The following is a 17247-nucleotide window of genomic DNA, read 5'->3' as shown; positions in this document are numbered from 1 at the left end:
CCGCCGAGTCCACCTTTGGAACCTTGATAATCTCCAGAAAATCTTCAGGGAAAGGATACAGCTTCTCCATGGCTCTACTGACCTTCAAAATGCTTCCGGAGTATCCTACTCCCTGGTCAGGAGCTGCAAAAAAGAATCATGGATAGGAAAAGCTCGGGACCGCGGCCGGAGGGCGGCTAGGACTGGATCCCCCTTCCTGGAGGACGTGGCGACGGCAGGGGCCACAGGAGCCGGCGGGTCCGGCGGCAGGTCCACGTCCAGTTCTAGAAGTATCTGAGGAATCAGAGCATCCAACTCCTCTCGCTGGAAAACGCGGAGCGCACGCGGGTCGTCGCCCTCCGCCTGAGCGTCCGGAAGCGCAGCATCCGTGGGATCCGAGGGGTCTCCCCCCGAGGCTGGAACCGCCCCCGCTCCTCCCGGGGCAGGACGCAGCCGGGTGGCCGCTGGTGGGGCCCCGGACACCGATCCCACCAGGTCGGGGGGGGCCCTGCGGAGCAGACGGAACACGTGGAGTTTTGGCAGGAGGGGGGCCTGTGGGGAGCCCACCGGGAGTCTCAAGGCCCTGTAAATATGCACTGTGCATAAGCAGGATGAATTCCGGTGAAAATCGCGGTATGCCCGGGAGGGACCCCGAGGGGGGCCCTCCGTAGTTCCCAGATCCGTCAGTCCCTCCTCCGGATCAAGATTCGGCGGAGAAAGCTCACCGTCCTCCTCGTCAGGCAGCGCTGAGAAAGAATCCCCAGCGTGCTGCAGATTCAAGATGGCCACCCTTCCTGCCAAAGGCGGCGAAGTGGCCGGCCAGCGCCGCCCGGGCCGCTGTGAAGAGAGGAACGAAAACGTGCTGAGGGGCTGTGAGGTGCCTTCCCCTCCGGGGAGACACCTAGCGCAGATCCCCTCTCTAGAAATCCTCGACCCCGGCTTGCCGCAGGCCAAACACCGGGATGGCCGCGGCATCGGGATCGCCAGGGGAGGAGCGGAAAGGCCACGGGGGGGGGGGGGGGGGGGGGGGGGGGGGGGCCAGAGGAGGAGAGAAGGTGCCGCGGGGGGGCCCAATCGGCTGGCGCTGCCCGCTCGAGACCGCCCCGAAGGCGCAGGGGAATCGACCCTCCCTGCAGCAGCGGCCCCGGGGAATGCACGTCTCGGGGCCGCGGGGCGGGGGAAGCTGAGGTGGAGAGGCCGGCACCACCGGCTTCCACGAGGTACCCGCTCATAAATCCAACCTAGACGCGAGGAAAAATAAGAAAACCAAACAACACAAACAGTTTAACTTACCCACGGCTAGGCAGGAGGAGAAAGACCGAGAGAGAGAAATCTAGAGGAGGCAGACAGAGCTCAGAAAATAAAAAACCACGCCTCCCCAAAATTGTCTGGGTTTTTTTTTTTTTTTGTAAAACTTTGAAACTTGATCCAAAATGTTCCCAAGAGAAACGGAGAAGAAGAAAGAAGCAGAAGAACTAAATCCCTGCTACTCTGGGGGAACAACAGGTTCCCCTACTCGCATCTGCTGCAGTCAGAAAGATACTGAGCTCCTGCAGAGGGCGTACTGGCCTATATGGGGAGTCCCTCGAAGTCTGTTCTGACTCCATCTGCTGGACGGGGGACATAACCCACCGTCTGGACTGATCCTGGTACGTACAGGGAACTTTGCATCTTTTCCCAAAAGGATACTGGAATGGGCTTTCTAATGCTTTGCTTTGTTTGAAGCTGATTCTACTACTACTGACTCATTTATTTATTTAAATGGTTTTATATACCGTCAATCCAAGTGAATTTCACGACATCATAACGGTTTACATAAAAACATTCATAGATAAAATAACATACAATGTAAACGCATATATAAAATTAAGGATTATTAACAACATATAAAACAATTCCAGAGGAATATTTTCCAGAGCATCTTATCAAGTGGGTTATCTTAATGCTAAGGCTATGTTAAGTTATAGGAATTTTTAAAGAGCCAAGTTTACAGGTCATATTTGAAGTTCTTTCTATCCGATTTTGTTCTTAGTTCTTCTGGCATAGAGAGCCAGCGTTTAGGGCCAGCCACAGAAAACATCCTGTCTCTTGTTTGAGTCAAATGAGTGTCTCTTATTGGAGAAATTACTTACCTGATAATTTCGTTTTCCTTAGTGTAGACAGATGGACTCAGAACCAATGGGTATAATGTACTCGTGCTAGCAGTTGGAGACGGATCAGATTTCAATCTGACGTCAGCCCCTAGTACATATACCCCTGCAGGAAGTGCAGATCCTCAGTATTCTTCCTTGCAAAGCATTGTGGATATATGTTTGACTGACTGATTGGTTAATTTGATTAACTTGTATAACTTCGTAACTATATAAACGTTATAACTTGATTAACTGGATTAATTTGAACTGGTCGATTAAGTATAGCTGGAGACCGCCAGGGAGCTCAACCGGAAAGCGTCGACACCCAGCCGGGTGGAGACCTAGGCAAACGAAAAGGAGGCTTACCCTTGAATCATTTGCAATACCATGCGTGACGGCAGCCAAGGGCGGGCTGCTGAGTCCATCTGTCTACACTAAGGAAAACGAAATTATCAGGTAAGTAATTTCTCCATTTCCTAGCGTGTAGCAGATGGACTCAGAACCATTGGGATGTATAAAAGCTACTTCCGAACTGGGTGGGAGGCTGCCTGTGACCCACTCAGTATTGCCCTTGCAAATGCAGTGTCCTCCCGGACCTGAACATCCAGACGGTAGAATCTGGAGAAGGTATGGATGGAGGACCATGTCGCCGCCCTGCAAATCTCGGCGGGTGACATCATTCTTGTTTCTGCTCAGGATGCTGCCTGGGCTCTGGTCGAATGAGCCTTGATCTGTAGAGGCGGAGGTTTCCCTGCTTCTACGTAGGCCGCCTTGATGACTTCCTTGATCCATCGGGCTATGGTTGCCCGCGAGGCTGCTTCCCCTAGTCTTTTCCTGCTGTGAAGGACGAAAAGGTGGTCCGTCTTCCGTATGGGTTCTGACATTTCCAGGTATCTGGAAAGGATTCTGCCAACGTTGAGGTGACGTAGACTACGGGCTTCTTCTGAATTCTTCAGGGCTCCCGCCGACGGGAGCGAGATGGTCTGGTTCAGATGGAAGTGGGAGACCACTTTGGGAAGGAATGACGGTACCGTGCACATCTGGATGGATCCCGGAGTGAACCTAAGAAAGAGTTCACGGCAAGACAGCGCTTGTAGTTCAGATATGCGTCGCGCTGAACAAACTGCCAGTAGGAAGACAATCTTCAGGGTCAGCTGATGGAGTGATAGCCCTCGAAGAGGACTGAAGGTGGTTCCAGATAGGAAGTCCAAGACGAGGTTGAGATTCCACAGAGGTACCGGCCACTTCAGAGGTGGACGAATGTGTTTGACTCCTTTCAGGAAACATGACAAATCCGGGTGAGAGGCTAGGCTATCGCTTTCGCCCCTGGTGCCGAAGCATGCCAGTGCTGCCACCTGTACCTTGATGAAGTTGAGGGACAGTCCTTTTTGGAGTCCGCTCTGTAGGAACTCCAGCATCACAGGAACTTTAAGTGAACGTGTCTTGATGTCGTGATCTTCACACCAGGCTTCAAATATTCTCCAGATCCTTATGTATGTTAATGAAGTGGAGAACATGCGTGCTCGGAGGAGGGTGTCTATTACCGCCCCCGAGTATCCGCTCTTCTTCAGGCGAGCCCTCTCAATGGCCAGACCGTAAGAGAGAATTGAGCTGGGTCTTCGTGGAAGATCGGACCCTGTTGTAGCAGGTCCCTGAGAGGGGGCAGGGGTAGAGGGTTTCCTGCCAGCAGTCTTCTCATGTCTGCATACCACGGTCTTCTTGGCCAATCCGGGGCCACCAGAAGAACTAGTCCCTTGTATAGCTGTATCTTGTGAATGATTGCGCCCAAGAGGGGCCACGGCATCGATCCCTTGGGATTGTAGATCCCGCTTGCGGCTGAAATATCTGGGTACTTGGGAGTTGGTTCTGTTCGCCAGAAGGTCCATTTCCGGTGTTCCCCACCTGTTTACTATCATCCGGAAGGCTGCGGGAGACAGCTTCCATTCTCCTGGGTCTAGACGTTCTCTGCTGAGAAAGTCCGCTGTGATGTTGTCCTTCCCGGCGATGTGGGCGGCGGAGATCTCCTGTAGATTTTCTTCCGCCCATGCCATCAGTGGGTTTATCTCCAGTGACACCTGTTGGCTTCTGGTTCCCCCTTGTCTGTTGATGTAGGCAACCATTGTGGCGTTGTCGGACATCACCCTGACCGCTTTGCCTCAGAGTCTTTGGGCGAACCGCAGGCAGGCGTGTCTGACTGCCCGTGCTTCTAGGCAATTGATGTTCCATCCTGCCTCTTCTGTGTTCCACTGCCCTTGGGCGGTTAATTCCTCGCAGTGTGCTCCCCATCCCCGTAGGCTGGCATCTGTAGTTATCAGAGTCCAGGTTGGGGATGATAGTCTTGAGCCTCTGTTCATGTGGCTGGGCTGCAGCCACCAGTGTAGATTGGTCCGAACTGTGCCCGGGAGGGCTAAGCGTACGGTGTAGTTGTGCGACCGTGGGTTCCAACGGGACAGCAGTGAGTGTTGTAGAGGCCTCATGTGGGCCCTCACCCAGGGGACCACTTCCAGTGTGGATGCCATCAGCCCTAGGGCCTGCAGGTAATCCCATGCCGTGGGGCAAGGATCACTCATCAAGGATTACAACCGGTTCCACAGTTTTGATCTCCTTGTGGGAGTCAGGCTGACTTTGTCTTCCTTGGTGTCGAAGTGGACCCCCAGGTACTCCAACGATTGTGAGGGCTGCAGGGAACTCTTGTTCGTGTTTTACCACCCATCCGAGGCTCTCCAGTAGAGACTTGACTCTGTTGGTTGATTGGATGCTTTCCTCTGGTGACTTTGCCCTGATCAGCCAGTCGTCCAAGTAAGGATGTACGAGGACTCCTTCCTTCCGCAGTATTGCCGCCACTACCACTATCACCTTGGTGAATGTCTGTGGTGCTGTGGCTAGCCCGAAGGTAGGGCCCGGAACTGGTAGTGATGGCCCAGGATCTTGAAACGTAGGTAACGCTGGTGTTCCTGATGAATTGGGATGTGCAGGTACGCCTCTGACAGGTCCAGGGAGATGAGGAACTCTCCTGGCTGTATTGCCTTTATTACGGATCTCAGGGTTTCCATGCGGAAGCCGGGGACCTTCAGGTATCGGTTTACGGATTTGAGGTCCAGGATTGGTTGGAATGTTCCCTCTTTCTTGGGAACGAGAAAATATATGGAATAATGACCAGAGTTTATCTCCTGAGGAGATATCGGAGTTATGGCCTCGAGGTTCAGTAGCCTGGCCAGTGTAACTTCCACTGCCGCCTTTTTGGTGGAGTCGTGGCAGGGGGACTCCACAAACTTGTCCGGGGGGGTGCGTATGAAGTCCAGGTAGTACCCTTCCCGGATGATGGCTAGGACCCACTTGTCCAAAGCTATCTCGACCCATCTTTGGTAGAATAGGGCCAGTCTGCCCCCTATGGCTTCCCTTGGATGGGTCGGCTGATTCTCATTGCGGAGCGCGGCCGGGCCCTGAGCCCGAGCTGTTTCCCCTCTTGTTGTGCTTGTTCCAAAAGGACTGGTTCCTGCCCGGAGGGCAGGGCGCCTGGTAGCTGCTCCTGTATGGGTTGAAGCGCTGCAAGCTTCTGCCCCTGGAGGCCCTGGAAGGCTGTCGCTGGGCTCTCCTTGACTTGTCTTCCGGAAGGCGCGGTACTGGGGATTCGCCCCATTTGCCCGCCATCTTTTCTAAATCACTGCCGAACAGAAGTGTTCCTTTGAAGGGCATCCTTGTGAGGCGTGTTTTGGAAGATGGGTCGGCCGACCAGCTTCTGAGCCAGAGCTGTCTCCTGGCCGCCACCGCTGATGATACTCCTCTGGCCGCTGTGCGTACGAGGTCTGAGGCTGCGTCCTTTAGAAAGGATAGCGCTGGGTCCAGGATATCTCCCGGGGTGCCGTTCCTGGCCTGGGATAAGCAGGCACGTGTCACCACGGTGCAGCAGGCCGCAATCTGAAGAGACATAGCGGCCACGTCAAATGACTGTTTAAGCTTGGCTTCTAGCCGCCGGTCATGCGTGTCCTTGAGTGCTGCTCCTCCCTCTACCGGAATGGTGGTGCGCTTGGAGACTGCGCAGACCATGGCATCCACTCTAGGGCAAACGGGCATGTCTTTGGTTGCTGGATCCAGGGGGTACAAGCTGGCCAAGGCCCACCCCCCTTTAAAGACAGACTCTGGGGTGTTCCATTCCAGGTCAATTATCTGTTGAGTGGCTCGCAAGAGTGGGAAATGACGGGAGGTCAGTCGAAGGCCTTCCAGAAATGGGTTCTCCTCGGGATCCCCCTGGGTTTCTGAATCCGGAATCGCCAGTTCTGCCAGGCATTGGGAGACCAGATCCGGGAGCTCCTCCCTTGTGAAGAACCATCTCATGGTTCGGTGGGGTTCTGTCCCCGGGGGGAGTTCGCCTTCTTCCAGGGGTTTGACTTCTTCTTCTGAGATGTCCGTACCCCCGAAGGTGGGACTACTTGGCGGTAAAAGCCTATGCCTAGGTCTTGAGGGGCCTGGAGCATAGGGGTCCTCCTGCGACATATGTGGTTGGTCCGCCCGGGAATCCGTTTGCATTCGGACAAAGGTGTGAATCCCCTTGAAGTGTTCCACCCAAGAAATAGACGAGGGGTCCACATTGAATGGCGCTGCTTCCCTGGGAGCCTCCGGCTGAGAGGGAGTCCCGCTGGGGGTTGCTAGCTCCAGGGAGCCCCCTGAAGAGCTAGTCCCCAGCCCTGGGCGAGACTGAGCTTGTGGTGGATCTCCCAGGGCCTCCTCGCATTGGGCGCATAAGGCATCGGCTTCCTGGCTCTGGGCGGCCCTGAGGTGGCATGCTGAGCAGAGGCCTAGGGATTTTACTTCCATTATTGGAGGTGTCGAGGTTGCCTGCACGTACATGTTTCGCTCCGGAGTGCCTGGCCGCGTGCGCACGTATCTGTGCGCTTGGCCGGGGTTTGTGCGCGTATCTGAGCGCTTAACCCGGGATGTGTGCGCGGGTAGTCGAGTGCGCGTAGTCCGTGCGACCGGGACTTGCGCACGCCGCTTATGCGTCCAAGGGTTCTTGTGCGTATAACGTACGCGCAGAAGTAGGTTTGTGCGCACAGGTAAAATTTTGTGCGCTCGGCCGGGCGGCAATGTGAACTGTGAGAATAAGGCCAAGATGGCGACGGCGACCATGCGGGCAAGATGGCAACTACCTCGGAGGGTCTCCACGTGGGAAGGCCCTTGGAAATGCCGGGGTATGGCCCTGCTAGGGCGAATCAACCCGGTGGCGCTGGCTTCGGCCGATGGCCTGTGCTCGTCCTCAATCCTTGGAGACCGGCACAAGTAAAGATTTCTACTTTACCTTATCTTCGGCGCTTCCCGGTCTCGACCCGGGCGGTCTCCGGCTGCACGGGGAGAGGGCAACTACCTTCACCGCCGCTTTTGAGGGTGCACCCGCTACCTCTCAGCTGCGCCCGAAGTCCTCTCGCTCGGGGGCTGTAAGTCCTCACCGCGATTCGTCCGCCGGACCGAGGCTCACCTCCGAGGGATCACGGAAATCACCTCGGGAATCTCAAATGGGGGAAGGACCCGAGGGTATCACCGCAGGAGAGCGGGGCTCGTCTTCAGTAGAATTTTCTTCTTTAAATTTGGTTCCAACGCTCTGAGAGCGTGCAGATAGAAACATAGAAACATAGAAATGACGGCAGAAGAAGACCAAATGGCCCATCCAGTCTGCCCAGCAAGCTTCACACACTTTTTTCTCTCATACTTATCTGTTTCTCTTAGCTCTTGGTTCTATTTCCTTTCCACCCCCACCATTAATGTAGAAAGCAGTGATGGAGCTGCATCCAAGTGAATATCTAGCTGATAAGTTAGGGGTAGTAGGGGTAGTAACCGCCGCAATAAGCAAGCTATTTATTTATTTATTTAATTTAATTTCTTTTCCTATACCGATGCTCAAGACTAGGTCTTATCGTACCGGTTTACAATGTAACTGAGGGGAAACCAATTAACATCAAGGTAGAAAGTAAAGTTACATTAAACAGGGAGCATAAAACCTGGGCAATGGAAGACAGTACAGAGTTTAAACTAAGAAACAATTAGAGAGAGATAAATATATAAATCAACAAAAACTGTAAGATACAAAAACATAGGTTTATCCTAGGCAGTTATTAGCCTGGTATGTCCAGAGGGAGAAGGAAAGGGTGAGGTTGGGTGGGGGGAAGGGATTGGGGAGGGGTGGGGGAGTGAGAGTCAGTGATGGTTGAGGAGATCCTTCAGCGGTAGGCTTCTGCGAAAAGCCAGGTTTTCAATTTCTTTCTGAAAGTTGAATGGCATTGTTCTTGGCGTAAGTCTTGTGGAAGTGAATTCCAATGTAGTGGACCTGCTGTTGAAAGAGCTCGCTTGTGAATAGTGTTGTGGACCGATGATTTGTTGGGGGGGGCCTTGAGCGAACCTTTGTAGGCAGTTCTGATCGGTCTTGCGGAGGTATGTAATTCAAGTGGGAAGGTGAGTTGGAGAGTGGATTGCTGGTAGACTGATTTGTGGATGATGGTGAGAGCCTTGAAAAGTATTCTATATTGGATGGGCAGCCAGTGTAGAATTTTTAGTATTGGTGTGATATGGTCCTTGCGACGAGTGTTTGTAAGGATCCTAGCCGCTGCGTTTTGCAGCATCTGAAGAGGTTTGGTGGACGAAGCGGGCAGACCAAGTAATAGAGCATTACAATAGTCGATCTTTGAAAACAGTATGGCTTGAAGCACCGAACGGAAATCCTTGAAGTGTAAGAGCGGTCTAAGTTGCTTCAGGACCTGTAGCTTGAAGAAGCATTCTTTGGTTGTGGCGTTAATGAATTTTTTGAAATTCATTCTAGAGTCAAGGGTGGCCCCAAGATCTCTGACCTGGTTTGCTAATGGGATGCTAGCATTATTTGCGAGGGGGTTGTTGTCACAAGGGGAGATAACCAGTAGTTCCGTTTTGGAAGTATTTAGGACCAAATTGAGACTCGAGAGCAGAAGGTTGATGGCGTGTAAGCAGTTGTTCCAGAAATTTAGAGTAGAGATGGGGTCTGAGATGGGGATTATGATTTGTACATCGTCCGCGTATATAAAGTGGGTGAGATTGAGACTATTGAGTAGCTGGCATAAAGGGAGTAGATATATATTGAACAGGGTAGGGGAAAGAGACGAACCCTGAGGTACACCTTGGTTTGATGGAATGGAGTGAGATTCTTTGTCATTTATTTTGACTTTGTAGTGTCTGTTGTTCAGAAAGGATGTGAACCAGAGCAGTGCAGAGCCGGATATGCCTATTTCCATTAAGCGGTTAATGAGGATATTGTGGTTTACCGTGTCGAACGCGGCAGAGATGTCGAGAAGGGCTCGCAGGTAAGATTGTCCCTTGTCAAGGCCCATCAGGATGTTGTCCGTTAGAGAAAGAAGGAGGGATTCTGTGTTTAGGCGTTTCCTGAATCCGAATTGGGAGGGGTAGAGAATATTGTGGGAGTCAAGGTAGACTGTGAGTCGGATGTTGACAAGCTTTTCCATTAGCTTGGCTATAAAAGGTAGGTTTGCAATGGGGTGGACGTTTGCAGGGTCGGCTGGGTCCAGGTTGGGTTTTTTAAGTAAGGGTTTAAGTGAAGCAATTTTTAAGGAGTCCGGGACCGATCCTTGATTGAGGGAGCAATTTATGATGTCTGCCAGCGGTTTAGCAATGGTGTTAGGGATGGTGAGAAGTAGTTTGGTCGGTATTTGGTCCAGAGGATGAGTGGAAGGTTTCATTTTCTTGATTATTGATTCAATTTCCAGGGAGGATGTCTGTTCAAGAATTTCTAGTGACGGTCTGTGGATATTTGGTGGAGGGTTATTAGTTGCGAGGCTTAATGGTTGCGAAGGGTTTGGAGCCATGTTAGTTGAAGCCAGGGGGGCAAGAAGGTTTTTGATTTTGTTATCAAAAAAGATAGCCAACTCTGTAGATTTGTTCTGGGCTTCTTCTTCTGGGATGGTGAGGGGCATAGGTGTGGTAAGGGCAGCTACATATGAGAACAGAGTTTTAGGGTCATATAAGAAGCCGTGTATTTTTTTGGCGTAGAAATCTCGTTTGGTGCGGGTAATGGATGTCCTATAGTAGCTCATTGCAGTTTTGTACGAAGCAAGTGAGGAAGGGGAGGAATCTTTCCGCCAGCGTTGTTCTTTGTGTTGTAGATCCTGTTTGAGTTTCCTTAGTTCGGTTGAGAACCAGGGTTTCTTGTTCGTGCGGGCTGGGTTGATAACTTTTGTTGTTACAGGGCAAATTCTGTTAGCTACTGAGTGTGTAATAGTTTGCCAGGAGTTCATAGCGGTATCCGCATCTGAGAAGTCCAGTTTAATTAGTTCTTCGGCCAGGCTGTTGTTGAGAGTGTCCATGGAACAGGGTTTCCTGAACTGGATCGAGGATTTAGTAACAATAGGGGTCAATTTTTGTTTTATATATAATTTTGTAGTTATCATCGAGTGATCTGACCAGGGGATGGGAGAGCAGGAAGGAGGGGTGATGGGCGAGATGGTTTCGTTAGTGAATATCAGGTCAAGCGTGTGGCCTGCCTTGTGTGTGGGGTTGTTTATAATTTGTTTGAATCCCATAGCCTGGAGAGAGGAGAAGAGCTTCGCAATTAGATGATAGGGTAGGGGAGTCAACATGGATGTTGAAATCTCCTAAGATAATAGCCGGTGAGTTAGTGTTGATGTGTTTGGCTATGGTTTCGATGAGTGGAGAAGGGTCGGATTCTAGGAGCCCCGGGGGGGCGTAAATAAGGCAGACTTGAAGCTGGGAGGATTTGAATAGACCGATTTCTAATTTGGTCGTCGATTTGAAGGCTTGTTGGGACAGTCTCAGTTCTTTTTTTGCTATTAACATTATTCCACCCCCTCTTTTTTTAGGTCTGGGGATAGAGAAGATGTCATATTGTTGTGTTGGCAACTGGTTAATAATGGCGGTGTCTGTGTTTTTTAGCCATGTTTCTGTAATGGCACAGATGTCCGGTTGGGTGTCCAGGAGGAGGTCGTTGAGCAAATGAGATTTTTTTGAGAGTGACTGGGAGTTGAAAAGGGTTAAGGTGATTAGAGATAATCCTAGGAATTGTGTTAGAGGGGAGATCATGATTGGAATCAGGGATCTCTTTGATCGTGGATTGAGCACGGGTGTACTCGCTCTGTGGGTGAGTAGGTGAGGGATGATCTGAATGGGGAAAGTTTGTAGCATGCTGTCTTTTTACGAAGAAATTGCAGGTGGATAAGATTGTTGGATGACTACTGGGTGTTGGAGTGGCTTGATGAGTGCTAGATGCTGGATTGACTGGAAGAATGCTGGATGCTGGGGTGACTAGAAGATTGCTAGAGGGATGGTGGAGTGACTGGACGAATGCTGGTTGCTGGAGTGACTGGATGAGTGCTGCTGGAGACTGGATGAGTGCTGCTGGAGACTGAATGCTGGGGTGACTAGAAGATTGCTAGAGGGATGGTGGAGTGACTGGACGAATGCTGGTTGCTGGAGTGACTGGATGAGTGCTGCTGGAGACTGGATGAGTGCTGCTGGAGGCTGAATGTGCTGCTGGAGACTGAATGTGCTGCTGGAGACTGGATGAGTGCTGCTGGAGACTGGATGTGCTGCTGGAGGCTGAATGAGTGCTGCTGGAGACTGGATGAGCTGCTGGAGGCTGAATGAGTGCTGCTGGAGACTGGATGTGCTGCTGGAGGCTGAATGAGTGATGCTGGAGTGGCTAATTAGTTTTAGTTTCGTTTTAGGTATCTTTGTTCTTTGCCCCCCGTCTCTCCTGCACGTCTCACCTCGAGTGTCTGGTGAGCAGGCTTTTGCCCCGGATGGGCCGCGCCGATCGCGCAAGCCTCGGCAGGGAGGAGGAGGAAGCGGTTGGGTGCAGGTGGGCGCCGGGATGTAGGCCGCCGAAATGATATATATGGCAATAGATTCTTCCGCGGGTATGGCTCGGGACTTCCTCGGGGCTGTACGAAGGGGCGAAACAAAGGGGCCCCTTTGTTGCGCTCCTTCGGCGCGCGACGCCGGACGTAATGCTGATTTAAAGCCCCTCAGGGCTGGCTCCTATTGGTGGAGCTGGATCGGGGGCGGGGCTCCCTTTCGGCGTGGTTTTTGTATTGTTTAGATGCGTATTTAGGTTTTTAAAAGATGCAATCTTTACTTATCTGTCTTTTGCCGCGTTATCGTCGCCGGGTTCCCCCGGGTGGGGAGAGTGAAGCCCAGACCTTCCCCCGGCGGGGCTCGGCGCCGGTTGCGCAGGCCTTCCCCGATCGTGGCAGATGAAGAGGCTCCACCCATGCTTATTTGTTTTACTCAGACTATGTTATACAGCCCTTATTGGTTGTTTATCTTCTCCCCTGCCGTTGAAGCAGGGAGCTATGCTGGATATGCTTGAGGTATCAGTTTATTCTTCTCCCATGCTGTTGAAGCAGAGAGCCATGCTGGATATGCATCGAAAGTGAAGTATCAGGCACATTTGGTTTGGTGTAGTAACCGCCGTAACAAGCCAGCTACTCCCCGCTTTGTGAGTGTGAACCCTTTTTTCTTCTCCCCTGCCGTTGAAGCAGGGAGCTATGCTGGATATGCGTGAAGTATCAGTTTTTTCTTCTCCCCTGCCGTTGAAGCAGAGAACTATGCTGTATATGCATAGAAATAGAAGTAACAGGCTTATTTGGTTTGGGGTAGTAACCGCCGTAACAAGCCAGCTACTCCCCCCTTTGTGAGTGCAGATCCTTTATTCCACATTTCCTCTTGCTGTTGAAGCTAGAACGATGTTGGAGTCACAGTAAGCATGTGTACGTTTATTGAATAAGGGTATTGTCTCCAGGCAGTAGCCATCATTCTGGTGAGTCACCCACTCTTCATTGGCGGCCTCTTGACTTTATGGATCCACAGTGTTTATCCCACGCCCCTTTGAAGTCCTTCACAGTTCTGGTCTTCACCACATCCTCCGGAAGGGCATTCCAGGCATCCACCACCCTCTCTGTGAAGAAATACTTCCTAACATTGGTTCTGAATCTTCCTCCCTGGAGCTTCAAATCGTGACCCCTGGTTCTGCTGATTTTTTTCCTATGGAAAAAGTTTGTCCTTGTCTTTGGATCATTAAAACCTTTCAAGTATCTGAAAGTCTGTATCATATCGCCTCTGCTCCTCCTTTCCTCCAGGGTGTACATATTTAGATTCTTCAATCTCTCCTCGTACGTCATCCGATGAAGATCCTCTACCTTCCTGGTCGCCCTTCTCTGTACCGCTTCCATCTTGTCTTTGTCTTTTTGTAGATACGGTCTCCAGAACTGAACACAGTACTCCAGGTGAGGCCTCACCAAGGACCTGTACAAGGGAATAATCACTTCCCTTTTCTTACTCGATATTCCTCTCTCTATGCAGCCCAGCATTCTTCTGCCTTTTGCTATAGCCTTGTCGCATTGTTTCGCAGACTTCATATCATTAGACACTATCACCCCAAGGTCCCTCTCCTGCTCCGTGCACATCAGCCTTTCCCCCCCCATCGAATACAGTTCATTCGGGTTTCCACTCCCCATATGCATGACTTTGCACTTCTTGGCATTGAATCTCAGCTGCCATATCTTCGACCACTCTTCCAGTTTCCTTAGATCCCGTCTCATTCTCTCCACTCCTTCCGGCGTGTCCACTCTGTTGCAGATCTTAGTGTCATCCGCGAAAAGACAAACCTTGCCTTCTATCCCGTCCGCCATGTCGCTCACAAAGATATTGAACAGGACCGGTCCCAACACCGATCCTTGCGGTACACCACTTAAAACCGCTCTCTCTTCAGAGAAGGTTCCATTTACCATCACACATTGTCTTCTGTCCGTCAACCAATTTGCAATCCAGGTCACCACCTCGGCACTCACTCCCAAGCTTCTCGTTTTATTCACCAGTCTCCTGTGCGGAACCGTGTCAAAAGCTTTGCTGAAATCCAAGTATATGATATCGAGCGCTCTTCCTCGATCCAATTCCTTGGTTACCCAGTCAAAAAAGTCAATCAGATTTGTCTGACAGGATCTTCCCCTGGTGAATCCATGTTGCCTATGGTCCATCAATTCTCCGGACTGTAGATAGTTCACTATTCTCTCTTTCAGCAGTGACTCCATTACTTTTCCCACCACCGAAGTGAGGCTGACCGGTCTGTAGTTGCCAGCCTCCTCCCTGTTCCCACTCTTGTGAAGCGGGACCACCATCGCTCTTCTCCAATCACTCGGCACCACTCCCGTTTCTAGGGATCTATTGAACAGGTCACACAGCGGAGCCGCCAGAACATCTCTGAGCTCCCTCAATATCCTTGGATGAATCCCATCAGGCCCCATGGCTTTGTCCACTTTCAGGTTCTTTAGCTCTTCCCACACATTTTCTACTGTAAAAGGATTTTCATCTATTCCACTTCCCACCAGTTTTTTGTTGTGTAGAGATGGTCCTTCTCCAGGGTCTTCTTTAGTGAACACAGAGCTGAAGTATTCGTTTAATATTTCTGCCATTTCTTCGTCTCCCTCCACACATTGATCATTACCACCTTTCAATTTCACTATACCACTTTGGATCCTTCTCTTTTCGCTGATGTATCTGAAAAATGTTTTGTCTCCATTTTTTATCTCCTTGGCAATCCTCTCTTCCGCTTGACTTTTTGCCAACTTGATTAATTTCTTTGTCTCCCTCAGTTGAATCAGATATTCTTCTTTGTGTTCCTCCCTTTGGGATCTTTTATATATCTTGAATGCTGTTCTTTTAGCTTTAATTTTGTCAGCCACCTCCTTTGAGAACCAGCTAGGTTTCAATTTTCTTTTGCTTTTCTTTACATTTCTAACGTATAGAGCAGTTGCCTTGGTGATTGCTCCTTTTAGATTGGTCCACTGCTGATCCACATCTCTCTCGTTCTCCCATCCTTTAAGTTCTTCCTCCAGGTACTTCCCCATTTCCTCAAAGTCTGTGTTTTTGAACTGTAAAACTCGGGTCTTTGTGGTTCTTTTCCCTATTCTTTTAGTGATATTAAACCATACCGTTTGATGATCACTGCTGCTGAGGTGGGCACCCACCTGGACATCTGAGACATTATCTGCATTAGTGAGCACTAAGTCGAGTATAGCTCCTTCTCTGGTGGGTTCCAACACCATTTGTTTGAACAAAGATACTTGCATGGCATCCACTATCGCTCTACTATTTTTAGTTTCTGCAGATGGGATTTTCCAGTCTACATCTGGCATATTAAAGTCACCCACGATCACCACTTCTCCCTTCTTACCTATCTTATGGATGTCTTCAACCAGGTCTCTGTCCAGCTCTTCCTTTTGGTTTGGAGGCCTGTAAACCACTCCAATATAAATGGATGCTCCGTCATCTTTTTTTAGGTCGAGCCATAGAGCTTCTTCCTTACCCCAACATCCTTGTAGCTCAGATGCTTGGATGTTGTTTCTGACATAAAGAGCCACACCTCCCCCTTTTCTATCCTCTCTGTCCTTCCTTAACAAGTTATATCCTGGTATTGTTGTATCCCAATCATGAGATTCTGTGAACCATGTCTCTGTGATAGCAACAATGTCCAATTGTGCCTCAGCCATTAGGGCCTGCAGATCTGGGATTTTATTTCCCAAACTTTGAGCATTTGTGGTCATAGCCTTCCAGGTACTCTCTTTAAGGTTATTGCTTTTCCTGGACTCCTTATAAGATATTAGTTGAGATTTGCTATTCCCTTCACTCTCTCTTTTTAGATAGCTCCTAACTGCTATGGAGACGGAAAATACTGGGGATCTGCACTTCCTGCAGGGGTATATGTACTAGGGGCTGACGTCAGATTGAAATCTGATCCGTCTCCAACTGCTAGCACGAGTACACTATACCCATTGGTTCTGAGTCCATCTGCTACACGCTAGGAAATGTAGGGATTTTTAAGAGGCCTTTGTTTTGAGATCTCAGTGGTCAAATGAGGAGCTGTACCAGAGCAAGATTGAACTTTGAGTTTGAGTTTTAATTTGCTTGCTACTGGTAATCTTTCACATTCTTGTTGGAGTTTTTGTAATAATCTTGTGAACTGGATCAACAATTACTTGTTTTGGGGCTTGAATATATTTTAGTACACCAAATATATCTTCCTCTGGTTCTGACTCCTCCTGTAAAGTAAATGGAATTGCTTTTGCCATTTTTCTGAAAAGCAGGATGAGACATTCTCCAGCAGAAATGTACTTATGGAAGGCTATGAAGAAGAGTCAAATGGAAAACCCGTGGACTCATCAGTGTCAGTGTCACAATTCTGGCTGCTTGACAGCCTCCCCACTAACAGAGGTCCTTATGGAGCCAACTTCTCTCCTGTATTAGCCACCTCCTTGATGCTCCCATAACTCAGCAAGGCCAGTCCTATTTAGTCCTGCCTCTCCTACAACTCAGTGCCTCTTCATTGAGTCACCCTGGCTTCTTGCATTGGCCCACCTCGCTTTACCTTGCTGTGTGGCCCCTGTGGCCTTCTTACTATGTCTTGCAGCCTCTCTCACCTTCCTGCCTTGTCTTGTGGCCTTGCTCAGCCTTCCTGCCTTGCCTTGCGGCCTCCCTGCCTTGCTATGGAGCCTCCTAGCCCTGCCTTGTGACCTTCGTGCTTTCTAGTTTTGTGCCATACTTAGGCCTCCTAGACAAGTTTACTTGTTTTGCCTTATATGTTCCTTGCTGTACTTTAGTTCCTGGTTACCTGTTTTGGATGTTCTTTGCCCTCTTCCTGTGTACTGTCCCCTGTCCAGTTCCTAGTCTGACTGTCCAATCCTTGTTTTGACCTGTCTGGTCCTCCCTGTGGATCCTGCTCCCTATGGGCCTTCTGGCCTAGCCCTTATCTCCCATTACTGGCTTGCCTTCAGGTCCAGTTCTTGTCTCCTGTTCCAGTCATGTGTCAAACCCCTGCCTGACTCCAGTTCAGTATTTGCCTCCTATTTCAGTCCTCATTTTCAGCTCTTGCCTGTCTCCAATTCCTGTCCTGTTTGACTGTTATCATTGTACTATCCCAGGAAAGTCTTCAAGTGATGTAAAGCTCATTCAAATCTGCAACAGTATTTTAGCAACTTTCAAAAAGCTTTGTGTAATGAGTCATGTGCCTGCCAAAGTGGTCAATATATATAGGTTAATGAATAGTCAAGAGGATGATGTCCTGAGATTAATATACATTTAGCTGGTGATC

The 17247-nt window shown here is 50.1% G+C and overlaps 1 protein-coding gene across 7 annotated transcripts in view; it reads right to left on the bottom strand.

Annotated features, from left to right (window-relative positions):
* MGA (MAX dimerization protein MGA) overlaps positions 1 to 17247 on the bottom strand; it is a 660453-nt gene that overhangs the window by 165303 nt on the left and 477903 nt on the right. The gene's annotated exons all lie outside the window — the stretch shown is intronic.

This window comes from Rhinatrema bivittatum, chromosome 4 (assembly GCF_901001135.1).
Source record: "Rhinatrema bivittatum chromosome 4, aRhiBiv1.1, whole genome shotgun sequence".
In the NCBI taxonomy this organism is placed as follows: Eukaryota; Metazoa; Chordata; class Amphibia; order Gymnophiona; family Rhinatrematidae; genus Rhinatrema; species Rhinatrema bivittatum.
The sequence above is the reverse complement of the archived record's forward strand: the minus strand, read 5'-3'. Positions and strand labels throughout refer to the sequence as shown.